Here is a 15,360-nt window from a genome sequence, read left to right as displayed (position 1 = left end):
CCTCCAAAAACCATATGTTTCTCCTTCTCTTGTGCCCATACAGCAGTTTACAACCACATATCTGGTGTTTCTGTAAACTGCAGAATCAGGGCAATAAATATTGAGTTTTGTTTAGCTGCTAACCCTTGCTGTGTTACAGAAAAAATTCAAATGGAAAATCTTCAAAAAAAATGTGATATTTTGAAATTTTCTTAACATCCTAAAAAATAAAATATAATTTACAAAATGATGCAAACATAAAGTAGACATATGGAAAATGTAAAGTGATAACCATTTTATGGGGTCTCACCATCTGCCTTAAAGCAGAGACATTCAAACACATATTGACTTCTATTTATCACTAACATGAAGTACAATGTGTCACGAAAAAAACAATCTCAGAATGGCTTGGATAAATAAAAGCATTCCAGAGTTATTACCATATGAAATGACTTGTCAGATTTGCAAAAATCCACCTAGGATTTAAAGTAAAAAGTGGCTTGGTACTGAACGGGTTAAGCCCTGCCTGCATCCCAGTACTATGTGCAAAGGGCAGCCGTACCCCAGGGCTCTCTATGTCGCATCCCAGGTGTAGGAAATGCCGAGTGGTATGTTGTGGCCTAAATGTCTCTTTATGTGTGTCACAGTGCTCCTACCTGGATATGGCTGGACCCCAGGCTTTGGCTCCAAAGCAATAAATAGGGGGAATAATTGAGGGATTTGATGAAATAACTTGAGTCCAGACCTTGAGATGAAGTTCAATGACAGCTTTACTTGAATAAACATTTCTCCAAACAGTTTCATGCTTTGTTTTGGTTCCAGCAGGCTTTAGCATTAAACTGGCAGGCAAACTCCACTCTGCTATATCCTTTCTTTCTGACTCTGCTGTACTGACAGGCTGGCTGTATAACTCAGCTTCTTCTGTATGCTGCACTTCTTCTCTGTAGTCTGACCCTAGGTTATGCCAGGAAACTTTCCTCCTGGCTACTGAGACTTCAAGCTTTGGCCTCCATGGCCAGCAGAGCTTAAGGTGCTCTGGCTGGCGTGGGCACGACCAGCAGAGACATGTCCCTGCACACCCTTCCCCTGTCTAGGGAAGATCTAAACTGGAACTTGTCCCCACCCTTCCTTCAGGAAGTGGGACTAGCCCATTTCTCTCCAGAGGGGGGTTAGAATGGAATGGTAAGTTCCATTCTATCTAAGTACAGCTCTGCCGTGTTTTCTGCCACCTGCTGGTGAACCAGGCATATTACATGAACAGTTGCATAACATTATTATACATGCACAGTTTTGAGGGACCTGGAAATAAATATATAGATGACATATAGGTTAGACCAATAAAGACAGTAGCAGGGTGCAGGAGTGGTAACATCATTCTGGGGTGTTACATATGTATGGATTATGAAATGGTGCTCAAAAAACAAAAAAACAAACAAGCCTTCATGTGGCTATGTGAATGGAAGCATAAAAAATGATGGTTTTTGGAAGGCAGGGAGGAAAATGAAAATAGAAATGAAAAATCAAAAAATGGAAAATGGCAGCACTTGGAATGGGTTAATTCAGCATGAATATAATCACTTACTATTGATTTTGTAGAGAAGGTAAGTCAAATAAATTCACTCCAGAGTGGAAACCATCAGAGATTATTGCTATTATCAGTGATTTCAGACTGGGGAATGAATGCCCATAGGTATTTCAGACTGGGGAATGAATGCCCATAGGTAAACCACCCTGAGGACACAGAAACCTATTATTTTCATTTTCATAGTGATAGAATAAGAAGGAAAACATATAAAGAGCCATGAAAAAGTATTTGTGTCCTTCTCCTTTTCTTTTATTTTTGCATGTAAATCACACTTGAATGTTTCATATTACACACAGATAAGCCAAGAATTCACAAAATGCTCTTTTACGAAGGAGAAATGCAGTTTGGTCCTACCTTGCCTTATGTGAAAAAGTAATTGCCCCCATTAGCTTCTAAATCAACCAGTTAACCAAATTCAATGGACAGCTGGGTTTGATTTCACTAGCCATGCCTGGGCATGATTAATGCCAGGGGAAGACTGGGAACTTAAAGTGGCCCTGGAAAAAAACTAAAAATTGCCCCATGTTGTAGGTGGTTCCAAAGTAATCGGCGGGGCAACACAAGTAGGCACAGTCAGGAATACCATAGTGCAAAATACAATCCCAGCAGAACCAAATACCACAGGACAGCACAACTGCCCCAAAGGCTGTCCCTCTGTGGTGGCCATCAATAGCTGCCATTTTCTGTCCTCCTGCAGTTGTCTCTGATTAAGATTTGGAGCGGGGTAGGGGGGGGGGGGGGGGGGGGGGCTTAGGAGGTGAGATGCGGCCTCAGCAGTAGAATTCATGAGAACATGTGTGGTCACTGGCATGGTACATTAGTAACTGATTCTTACAGCATTAAAGGGGTATTCCCATGTCAAAAATGGGGACATATCTCTAGGATATGCCCCATTGTCTGATAGGTGTGGGTCCCACCTTTGTTAACGGAGCCTTAAGAGTCACGGAGGGCACACTGTGCAGACGCGGCCTCCCTCCATTCATTTCTATGGGGCTTCCGATAATAGCCGAGTGCTGGCGTCAGCCCCATAGAAATGAAGGGGAGGATTGGCTGCACAAGCGTGGTGTGCGCTCCGTGACTTTCGAGGCTCTGTTCTCAATGTAGGCGTGCGACCCTGAGTTGGGACCCCCACCTATCAGACAACAGGGGGAAATCCTAGCAATATGCCTCTATTGTCTGAGATGGACGGCCCCCTGGGAAACTTACCGTAGGGTCTATGGCCCGTCTACCCTTGACTAATGCTAGAATTGTTAAATCTATACATCACTCACGTTGCCTGTCTGGCCATGTGAAGCAGGCTAGAAGGACTCCAAAAGCAGCACAACATAACAAGGTCTAAAGAGATTCAATACACATACAAAAAATAAATAAAAAATCATTGAAATCTAGAAGTCTGGAAAGGGTTACAAAGCCATTGCTTAGGCTCTTGGACTCAATTGAGAACCATTATCCACAAATGGAGAAAACCTGGACCAATGGTGAGCCTTCCCAGGAGTGGCCAGCCAACCAAAATGTCACCAAAAGCATACTGATGACTCATCCAGTAGATCACAAAAGAAACGAGACACAGTTCTACAAGAAGAAAGACACTAGCCAAAAATGTCATCCATTGGAAAGTTGCGAGGTGCAAACCACTACTGACTAAATGAGAAAGTGAGAAAGAATGTAGATGGGCCCCCTATGATTTTTGGGATTATATTCTGTGGACTGATGAGTCAAAGGTAGCACGTTTGGAAAGACATGGGTCCCACTACATGTGGCATAAAGCTAACTCCACATTCCACCACAATAACATCCTTCCATAGAAACATAGAATGTGTCGGCAGATAAGAACCATTTGGCCCATCTAGTCTGCCCAATATACTGAATACTATGAATAGCCCCTGGCCCTATCTTATATGAAGGATGGCCTTATGCCTATCCCATGCATGCTTAAACTCCTTCACTGTATTTGCAGCTACCACTTCTGCAGGAAGGCTATTCCATGCATCCACTACTCTCTCGGTAAAGTAGTACTTCCTGATATTACTTTTAAACTTTTGCCCCTCTAATTTAAAACTATGTCCTCTTGTAGCAGTTTTTCTTCTTTTAAATACACTGCTCAAAAAAATAAAGGGAACACTTAAACAACACAATGTAACTCCAAGTCAATCACACTTCTGTGAAATCAAACTGTCCACTTAGGAAGCAACACTGAGTGACAATCAATTTCACATGCTGTTGTGCAAATGGGATAGACAACAGGTGGAAATTATAGGCAATTAGCAAGACACCCCCAATAAAGGAGTGGTTCTGCAGGTGGTGACTTCTCAGTTCCTATGCTTCCTGGCTGATGTTTTGGTCACTTTTGAATGCTGGCGGTGCTTTCACTCTAGTGGTAGCATGAGACGGAGTCTACAACCCACACAAGTGGCTCAGGTAGTGCAGCTTATCCAGGATGGCACATCAATGCGAGCTGTGGCAAGAAGGTTTGCTGTGTCTGTCAGCGTAGTGTCCAGAGCATGGAGGCGCTACCAGGAGACAGGCCAGTACATCAGGAGACGTGGAGGAGGCCGTAGGAGGGCAACAACCCAGCAGCAGGGCCGCTACCTTCGCCTTTGTGCAAGGAGGAACAGGAGGAGCACTGCCAGAGTCCTGCAAAATGACCTCCAGCCGGCCACAAATGTGCATGTGTCTGCTCAAACGGTCAGAAACAAACTCCATGAGGGTGATATGAGGGCCCGACGTCCATAGGTGGGGGTTGAGCTTACAGCGCAACACCGTGCAGGACGTTTGGCATTTGCCAGAGATCACCAAGATTGGCAAATTCGCCACTGGCGCCCTGTGCTCTTCACAGATGAAAGCAGGTTCACACTGAGCACATGTGACAGACGTGACAGAGTCTGGAGACGCTGTGGAGAACGTTCTGCTGCCTGCAACATCCTCCAGCATGACCGGTTTGGCATTGGGTCAGTAATAGTGTGGGGTCGCATTTCTTTTGAGGGCCGCACAGCCCTTCATGTGCTCGCCAGAGGTAGCCTGACTGCCATTAGGTACTGAGATGAGATCCTCAGACCCCTTGTGAGACCATATGCTGGTGCGGTTGGCCCTGGGTTCCTCCTAATGCAAGACAATGCTAGACCTCATGTGGCTGGAGTGTGTCAGCAGTTCCTGCAAGACGAAGGCATTGATGCTATGGACTGGCCCGCCCGTTCCCCAGCCCTGAATCCAATTGAGCACATCTGGGACATCATGTCTCGCTCTATCCACCAACGTCACGTTGCACCACAGACTGTCCAGGAGTTGGCAGATGCTTTAGTCCAGGTCTGCGAGGAGATCCCTCAGGAGACCGTCCGCCACCTCATCAGGAGCATGCACAGGTGTTGTAGGGAGGTCATACAGGCACGTGGAGGCCACACACACTACTGAGCATCATTTTGACTTGTTTTAAGGACATTACATCAAAGTTGGATCAGCCTGTAGTGTGTTTTTCCACTTTAATTTTGAGTGTGACTACAAATCTAGACCTCCATGGGTTGAAAAATTTGATTTCCATTTTTTTATTTTTGTGTGATTTTGTTGTCAGCACATTCAACTATGTAAAGAACTAAGTATTTCAGAAGAATATTTAATTAATTCAGATCTAGGATGTGTTTTTTTTGTGTTCCCTTTATTTTTTTGAGCAGTGTATTCTCTCCTCTTTTACCGTGTTGATTCCCTTTATGTATTTAAAAGTTTCTATCATATCCCCTCTGTCTCGTCTTCCTTCCAAGCTATACATGTTAAGGTCCTTTAATCTTTCCTGGTAAGTTTTATCCTGCAATCCATGTACTAGTTTAGTAGCTCTTCTCTGAACTCTCTCCAAAGTATCAATATCCTTCTGGAGATATGGTCTCCAGTACTGAGCACAATGCTCCAAATGAGGTCTCACTAGTGCTCTGTAGAGCGGCATGAGCACCTCCCTCTTTCTACTGGTAATGCCTCTCCCTATACACCCAAGCATTCTGCTAGCATTTCCTGCTGCTCTATGACATTGTCTGCCTACCTTTAAGTCTTCTGAAATAATGACCCCTAAATCCCTTTCCTCAGATACTGAGGTTAGGACTGTATCACTGATTTTATATTCTGCTCTTGGGTTTTTACGCCCCAGGTGCCTTATCTTGCACTTATTAACATTCAATTATATATCAGACAGGAGGCTCATATCTTATGCATTAATCCTTCTTTATTAATGCTCACAGCAGAGAAAAAGTATTGCTCAATTTTAACGTAATCAATAGAAAAGAAAAGAAACTGCAGGGACTACACTTCCCAGCAGCCCTTGGTCTTAGCCACTCCCATCCTAGACTCTATAAAAGGACTGCTCACACCTCTCTCTTCCTCTTTCTTTCTGCTCACGGCATGGACAGATAAGTACTACTATCCCTCTATTGTTTATACTGTATGCTAATAGACACAAATTTAGGGCGGATGCGGTCACCAGCAGACCGTTCATTCCCCCCATTACAGTTGTCCTAACCTTCGTTGGATACCCGGACCGTGCGAACACTATTCTTCCCCCTGGTGTTCCGATCTTGTATCCCTTCACGGAGCCCGCATTCTCGCGAGATGACGCCATCTTGCTAAGCGTCACCTCGCTCAAGTATTCGACCGATGTACGCGGGCGCGGCTTCCTCTTCTCAGGAGCCGCGCCTAGTACGTGCGCGCGCGTTGCCGCTCCCTTCGCGCCCTTTTTCAGACGGACGGGAAGGATGGACCTCCTGACCGCCCCCTCTCAACCAACAACCTATAGAAATCCATCTCACTACTCCACCTCCCACCGCAGGCCAGTCAACGCCGGTGGTCGGAGGTAGGAGCCTGATCAAGATAGCTAGGGAGCTGATTATCGTTTCAGTTAGCCAGTTAGCGATATAGGAATTTATTCCAAACCATCACAAGCTTATTAGAGTTAGGTATCTTAAGATTCATACCTAAATACCCCCTCACCTGACACCCGGTATCACTATGGCAGAAGGGGGTCCCATACCTACCCACAATGATGAGTTGATGCTGGATTCAGCTCAACTTTTGAGCCCTGTCCAATTGCAGGACATTATTAATAGATCAGTACAAGCGGCACTGGCTGCTGCTATCACAAAACCCGATATGCAGCAGGCCATTATCCCTGTCCCGTTACCGCCACCACAAGACGATGAACCGCGCATGAAAGGCGGCAAATCCTTGCACAAAAGGAAGCATGCTTTGCTGACTCATGACTCCCCGGCAGGGGAAGCAAACAATATGCATAGAGCAGCTCCCCTCACGGACTGCCACCCCAAGTATCCTACAGACTCTCTTCAACCCCTGGGCCTCAGGGAGTCAACTAAGAGGCACGGCTCCGCTAAACGGGCCAAACCAGACTCTTATGTTATAGAGTCGGACGAGGATTCATCCGATGATTCGGACGGATCCGGAATCCCCGAGTCTGAGTATGACGGAGAAGAGGATGCTGGGGCATTGGCGATACTACACGACGCCACCCCTGATAATCAGGGCAAAGAAATTATGGATGCTCTGGGAGAACCTTTGTTCAACCCAGATGCCATCTCCCACCCCCGTTCTGGAGAGTGGTCTCCGTTACCCCACGTGTCCCAATACGTGGAGTTCTGGGCACGTAGGTCACTTGACCGGTCAAACCGTAACAAATTACGGGCGGAATGCCCTCGACCGCATATTCCAAGGAAAGTGGTCATGACACCAGACATTGATCCTATCCTTTCCAAATATTTAATGAAGACGGGAAAATTCCCCAAAAAAGGGATAGACCGTTCGTTTAAGTCCATACAGGATCGGATCCTCGACCTATTTGGACCACTAACTAAGATCCTCAACTTGTCAGAACAGGCTGTGACAAACGACCAGACGATCGACTTAACCCAACTACGTGGATGGGCCCAAAGGGCCATCTGCTTGGTGGGCAGCGCCAACACCGCCTGCTCCACCGAACGCAGACGTTCCATCCTAATGCGGCTCGACCCGCAATTAGCACATTTAGCCGAAACAGAGCCAGGCCCCGCGGCCGAGGGGATGCTGTTCGGGGAGTCCCTAGTCAAGGACATCAACAAGTTTGTGGGGCTTTTCAACAGCCTCGACAAGGCTCAGTCGTCACTTAAAAGAACCGGGAATTCTAGAGTTTTTCCCCGGGCCGGTAGAAGTAGGGGTCGTTCTACCGGCCGCAATAGCAACGGCAAACCGTTCCACAGACCGACCCAACCACAATATGCTCAGGCTCCCCCTCCATACACCACAACGGCGCAACCTGCACCGTTTTTCCCACCCCGTGGTAGACCGTGGAGAGGACGCGGCCACAGAGGATACCCTCGATCCCGCCCATACTCCGGTGAGTACCGCATACACTCCACTACCTCACACACCTGTTGGGGGACGTCTAATGTTTTTTATCCACGCTTGGTCTGCGATTACGGCAGATACATGGATATTAAACACAGTTGCAGGTTTCCACATAGAACTTATGTCAACACCAAACCTAGGTATCCTACCAACCCCGATTCGATTTACGGAAGAAAACGTTGCTCTGATAGACAACGAACTCCGAGAATTGATATCCAAACGAGCTGTGATCGAAGTCGACCCTTCCTCCCCAGGCTTTATCAGCAACCTCTTCCTAGTCAAGAAGAAAGGAGGGGGCTACCGCCCCGTCATAAATCTACGGGATTTAAACCAACATGTCACCTATCGACATTTCAAGATGGAGGGGATACATTGCCTCCGCGATCTCCTCCAGCCCGGGGACTGGCTGGTAAAGGTGGACCTGAAAGACGCATACCTCACCGTCCCCATGCATCAGGACTCCCAGCACCTACTCCGTTTCAGATGGTGGGGACGCACTTGGCAGTTTTCATGCCTACCGTTCGGCCTATCATCCGCCCCATGGTGTTTTACAAAAATCTTGAAACCAGTAGTGGCATCACTGAGGAGCAGGGGCGTACGGCTGATTATTTACTTAGACGATATACTCGTCATAGCATGCTCCAAAACTCTAGCTTATCGTCACATGGATTGGACGATCAATCTATTACAGAGCCTAGGCTTCTTGATCAATCAAGAAAAGTCGGTTCTTATTCCGGCGCAAGAGATGGAATTCCTAGGATTCCTGGTAGACACCAACCAGGCTGTTCTCCGCCTGCCCAACGCAAAGTTGGCTCTGATCCGCAAAGAGATCAGAGCGATACTACGCAAGGGTTACTTATCGTTACGCATCCTGGCACGTCTGGTAGGCCTACTGGCGGCCTCCATTCAAGCCATCTTTCCGGCCCCTCTCCATTACAGAGCCCTCCAGAGACTGAAGATCCTCCATCTGCGTCAGGGTCTCCGGTACGCGGACGTGATACTGCTCTCTTCAGAGGCCAAAGTCGAACTACGATGGTGGCTTCGACACGCCGTCGAATGGAATGGCAAAACGATTTTCAATTCCCACCCGGACATCACCATAGAGTCGGACGCGAGTCGCCGAGGCTGGGGAGCTCGCTTGGGAGAGACCTCGACAGGAGGGACCTGGTCCAGGGACGAAACCCTCCTACACATCAACGCGCTGGAACTTTCAGCGGCCTTATTTGCGGTACAGAGCTTTCTGGCGGAAAGTTCCAATTGTTGCGTCTTACTACGCATGGACAATATTGCAGCGGTACAATACATCAACCGCTTGGGAGGCACCAGATCCAAGATTCTGGCAGATATTGCCTCAGAGGTTTGGCACTTCTGTCTGTCTCGCAACATCACCCTCATGGCGGAGTACATTCCGGGCATTTCCAACTCTGTAGCAGACTGGAATTCCCGCTACCTCATCGACTCCAGCGATTGGCGCTTGCACCGCCCAACCTTCGTCAAACTGAACTTACTTTGGGGTCCCCTGGGCATAGATCTGTTCGCTTCTCGCCTCAATCACCAACTACCCCGTTTCTTCAGTTGGAGGCCGGACCCAGGGTCAGCAGCGGTGGACGCGTTCCGACACTCCTGGACGGGGGAGACGCATTACGCATTTCCCCCATTCTCCATGATCCCCAAGGTACTGCTGCAGATTGCGAACCAGAGGGCAACGGTCGTATTGATCACTGTTGAGGGAAGGGACATATCCGGGTGTGTATGTGTATGTATATATGTATATATATATATATATATATATATATGTGTATATATGTATGTATATATGTATGTATGTGTGTATGTATATATATGTATATATGTATATATAGGCCCTTCTTCTGGGCCCGTCCAGTTGTGATGTGTTGCACACATAGAGATGTATGTGTGCCCCCTGGGCGGCATGCATCTCTATGTGTGTAAGCCATATGGGTACATATATATCTATGGATGTGGCCCAGACATCTATGGATGTATATGGGCCCCTATAATATAGGAGGGCTTATTCCTGCCCCTATGTTATAATGCCCGTTCATATATGCGTATGGATGTGCCCCAAGCATCTATACGCATATATGCCGGAATCCCGCCGAAGTGCGCCTGCCAGGTGGGTGGAGGAGACCGACAGTTGGACAATTATGTCCAGCATCGGCCTCTACAAAGGACAGAGGATCAATAAGATCCTCTGCCCTTTGTCACCATCTCCGGCCGCGCCGGAGATGGTGCGCCTAACAGAGACATGGGAACAAAGAGTTCCCATGCCCCTGTGAGTGGCTGACCTCCGGCGCTGTAATTACAGCGCCGGAGGTAAGCGTCCGCTTCACAGGCGGGAGGATCAAAGGATCCCCCCCCTGGAAGCGCGCTCCGAGATCCTCGGGCCGGCGCGGTGACGTCACATCACCACGCCGGCCCACGGGTTGAGGCCGGCGGTGCGCATGCGCACGGCGCCAAGAGGAGGACTGCGAGCGGGCGCCGCGAAGTTTAAATAGACCGGCGGCGCTCCGCTCTGCAGTCAGGTAAGTCCACCACCACCAGCAAGCGAGGCATCCCCTGGACAACGAGCCCCCCTGGACAACGAGCATATTACCGCTAAGTATACTACCCTCCCTATACCACCAACGAGATATATATATATATATATATATATATATATATATTATCCCCCTGCCCTATACCACCAACGATCCCCTGTCATATCTACCTTCCCCTGCATTAACCCTATACCACCAACGATATACCCTGTGTCCCTGCATTTAACCCTTTGTATCCTCCCTATCAGACCCCAATTCCCCTGTGTTCCCCTATAGCCCCTGCTTTATACCCTTCAACCCTCATCTCATTTACCCTTACCCCTGCTTTCCCTGGTTTCTTAACCCTTGGCAACCCTCATCTCATTTACCCTTACCCCTGCACCCTTGGTAACCCTTACCTTCCCCTGCCCTGAGCCCAATCCTCCTGTGTTCCCCCAGGATCCCCGCTACCCTGGTGTTACCCCCTTCCCGGCTGCCCTGTTTACCCCAGCCGCCGCAGTGTCTGTATTTACCCCTTGTAATTCCCCGTAGGGATAGTATATTGCCAGGATTGGGTAGGCTCCGTATAAAGTGTATGTAAGAGATTGTAGATAAATTCTGGGGAGGAATTGGGACTGTGAGTGTAGTTAGGACCGTATTAGTGTATTGTTATAGTATGTGTACTTATTGCTGTGTGCTGCTATAACTATATGTATCTATTCCCTTGATATAGATATGTATGGTTATAAACATATGTTCCTTTGTAGTAGTAAGGCACCGCAGCAATAGTTTGTAGTGTATTGTTGGTACTGTATGATTAGTGTATTACGTATGTTATATTCTGTAAGGATTAATAAATACTGTGTTATTTATACTTATTGTGTGACGTGTGGTTACTAGCGGTAGTCAGTAAGGCGCACGCATCTAGTTTAGTGATTAGTGTAAGGCAATCAGTAGCGATTTGTTGTTAAGTAAGGCATAAATAGGCGGAGCTATCATAAGACGACTCACGCCTACTTATGAATATTAATTAGCGAGATTTGCATAAATAACTATAATTAATATCCCCTTTAACAATCACCCCATGGTGGCCAACACAACCATGGTTTCCTCTCCTGCTGGAACTAGCTTCGGACTACCCCAGGCTTCTACCTTCGCTCCCACACATACTCTCCCACCCGACCAAAGGTTTGCATCCTCTGGTAGAGGAGGGCACACTGATTCTCCTGGCATGGTTGGTTTCGGGGTGCCAGGAACACACGATGACCTTTCAAACTCGGCTAGAGATCTCCTCGCCCTGGGCTGGGCCCCCGGGACTCGATCGGCATATCGATCAGCCTGGAGACTCTGGGTACGTTGGTGCGATCAACGACAGGTTGATCCCATACATGCCCCTGTGACTGTCATAGTGAACTACTTGGCAGATTCTTTCGGATCCGGCAAATCATATAGTTCGCTAAATATTTACAGGTCAGCCATATCAGCTTACCACTACCCTGTAAATTCTCTCCCAATCGGCAGACATCCACTGATTTGTAGACTCTTACGAGGCATTAGATTCAAACGACCCCCTCGCCCTAAGTATCAGTCTACCTGGGATGTCTCCAGAGTTTTAGACATGTTCTCAGGCTGGGAGGACAATGATACTTTACCCCTCAAATTATTGTCGTTTAAGCTAACAGTCCTCCTATGCCTAATATCCATCAAACGCGTCTCAGACGTCAGGGCACTGGACATTTCCAGACGCCAGTTCTCACCGCAGGGCGTGAGATTCACGGTGGTCTGTAGAACTAAGACGGGCCTACAGTCGGTGTTTTATCCCTATTTTCCTACACACCCACGGCTCTGCGTGGTTAGATGCCTACAGGCATACGAGGCTCGCACTACAGAACTACGACCCCAAGGGCTGTCTCAACTTCTGATATCCTACGTAAAACCACATCACCCGGTCACCCCCGCCACTCTGGCGCGGTGGGTTAGATCGGCCATGGCAATGGCGGGCATAGACATTACCCTGTTTGGGGCACACTCCTCCAGAGGTGCCATGGCTACTAAGGTGGTCACGACAGGGGGCTCTCTCGCAGACCTTTTAATAGCGGCCGACTGGTCTTCCGAGACAGTCTTTCGTCTCTTCTATTTCAGACCGGAGGATCATGTCTCCATGTCAGTCTTAGGATGATTACATTTATTTATTTATTATTATAATCTTGTTAAGATGCTAATGTTAAGCTTTGAACTTGCATAAGATATGAGCCTCCTGTCTGATATATAATTTGAGATTTTCCTAACTTATGACGGAAAATATTGATTATATGAAGACAGGAGGCGAGTATCTTCCCTCCCTACCCAACCCTTTTCACGATTCTACATTGTATTTCAGGTTATTGAACAAGGTCACGGCACCGGCATGCAAACGATCTGTTAATCGAATGATGCTCAACCTTCCGGACGACCAATGGTCGAATTGGTTCTTGGTTTGTCCCCGTTGGGACCAGTTGCTGTCGACACAGACGGAGATGTTAGGCCGGCTGGCCGAAGAGTTGTCAGATGACGACGAAGTTCAGAGATAGACCTGGTTTCGATATCTGGGACTTACACAAAGAAAGAGGAAGAGAGAGGTGTGAGCAGTCCTTTTATAGAGTCTAGGATGGGAGTGGCTAAGACCAAGGGCTGCTGGGAAGTGTAGTCCCTGCAGTTTCTTTTCTTTTCTATTGATTACGTTAAAATTGAGCAATACTTTTTCTCTGCTGTGAGCATTAATAAAGAAGGATTAATGCATAAGATACTCGCCTCCTGTCTTCATATAATCAATATTTTCCGTCATAAGTTAGGAAAATCTCAAATTTTAGTTGCCAGATTTTTGACCATTCCTCTAGTTTTCCTAAATCCTTTTCCATTTGGTGTATCCCTCCAGGAACATCAACCCTGTTACAAATCTTTGTGTCATCAGCAAAAAGACACACCTTACCATCGAGGCCTTCTGCAATTTCGCTGATAAAGATATTAAACAATATGGGTCCCAGAACAGATCCCTGAGGTACCCTACTGGTAACAAGACCTTGGTCTGAATATACTCCATTGACTACAACCCTCTGTTGTCTGTCCCTCAGCCACTGCCTAATCCATTCAACAATATGGGAGTCCAAGCACAAAGACTGCAGTTTATTGATAAGCCTTCTATGTGGGACAGTATCAAAAGCCTTACTAAAGTCCAGATAAGTGATGTCTACTGCACCTCCGCCATCTATTGTTTTAGTCACCCAATCAAAACAATCAATAAGATTAGTTTGACATGATCTCCCTGAAGTAAACCCATGCTGTCTTTTATCTTTCAATCCATGGGACTTTAGATGTTCCACAATCCTATTTATTTATTTTTTTGTGTAAAGAAAACGATTTGATACATATGCAAATGAACCTGAGATGAGTCCTGTCCCTGACTCATCTCAGGGACAGGACTCATCTTAAGTTAATTTGCATATGTATCACTTTTTTTTTTTTTTACACAATAAAAGCACACAGAGCTATGGGGACTATCCTCAGCTCTATACACAAAATCCCGGTGACAGGTTCCCTTTAAATAATCCCATTTCTCATGGACTCAATTGAAACTGTTCCAGTCTGATAGGGACTCGTATACCACTAATCTAATTTTAGAAAAGTCAGATTTTCTAAAATCTAAAGCTTTTGTTTTTGTGTGGTGTGACTCAGTCACTGTACTTATAGTAAACCACACTGACTGGTGATCACTAAATCCTAAGCTTTCTCCTACAGTAATATCAGATACCAAATTTCCATTTGTGAATACTAAATCTAAAATGGCCTCCTTCCAGGTTGGCTCCTCACCTACTTGCTGTAGAGATAATCCCAGTAGGGAATTTAGAATATCTGTACTAGCTATTTTGGTTTTCCAGTTTACATCAGGAAGTTTAAAGTCTCCCATAATGATAACTTCCCCCTTCAATGTCATTTTATCTATTTCCTCAACTAGTAGATCATCTAATTCTTTGACTTGGCCAGGTGGTCTGTATATCACACCTACACGAGTTACCTTATGATTATCAAGCTGCAACGTAACCCAAACTGACTCTAAATTGGTCTCGCTAACTTGTATTAGATTCGATTTTATGCTATATTTTACATACAGGGCCACCCCTCCCTCTTTCTTGCCTTCTTTGTCTTTCCTATATAGAGAGAACCCTGGTATTGTTATATCCCAGTAATTACTCCGATTTAACCATCAGTCAAACTGATGAACCATCAGTCAAACATGGTGGACAGAATACACACCGAAATTCAAGTGGATGATCAACTGCAGGAACATGAACTAAACTGCACAAAAATATAGAAGAAAAAACTGCATCAGGTTTAGCATCGAGAAAATGTATATGAAGAAGGTGGGAATATTGTGCACTAAAATGTCATACTACAAATAGGAAAACATCAGATATAACATGTAAAACGTTGGGTGGGGTGACCTTGTGCTGTCACTAGAGGCTGAGGAGGCTTGAGAAAATTAAATTCAGCACTTTTACTAAAGATAGAGGGGGTCATTTACTAAACACTGGTGGTTCACATGCCACTCTTAGGCCTCTTGCACATGACTGTATGGCTTTTTCAGTATTTTGCGATCCGCAAAAAACAAATCTGCAAAAAATATGGATGACGTCCGTGTGCATTCCGTTTTTTGCGGAATGGACAGCTGGCCCCTGATAGAACAGTACTATCCTTGTCCGTTATGCGGACAATAATAGGACATGTTCTATCTTTAAACGGAACGGAAACGGAAGGCATTCGGAGTACCTTCAGTTTTTTTTGCGGATCCATTGAAATGAATGGTTCCGTATACGGTCCGTATGCAGAACGCAAAAAACGGAATGCAAACGA

Source organism: Bufo bufo, chromosome 5 (genome assembly GCF_905171765.1).
Source record: "Bufo bufo chromosome 5, aBufBuf1.1, whole genome shotgun sequence".
NCBI classification, from domain to species: Eukaryota; Metazoa; Chordata; class Amphibia; order Anura; family Bufonidae; genus Bufo; species Bufo bufo.
The sequence above is the reverse complement of the archived record's forward strand: the minus strand, read 5'-3'. Positions refer to the sequence as shown.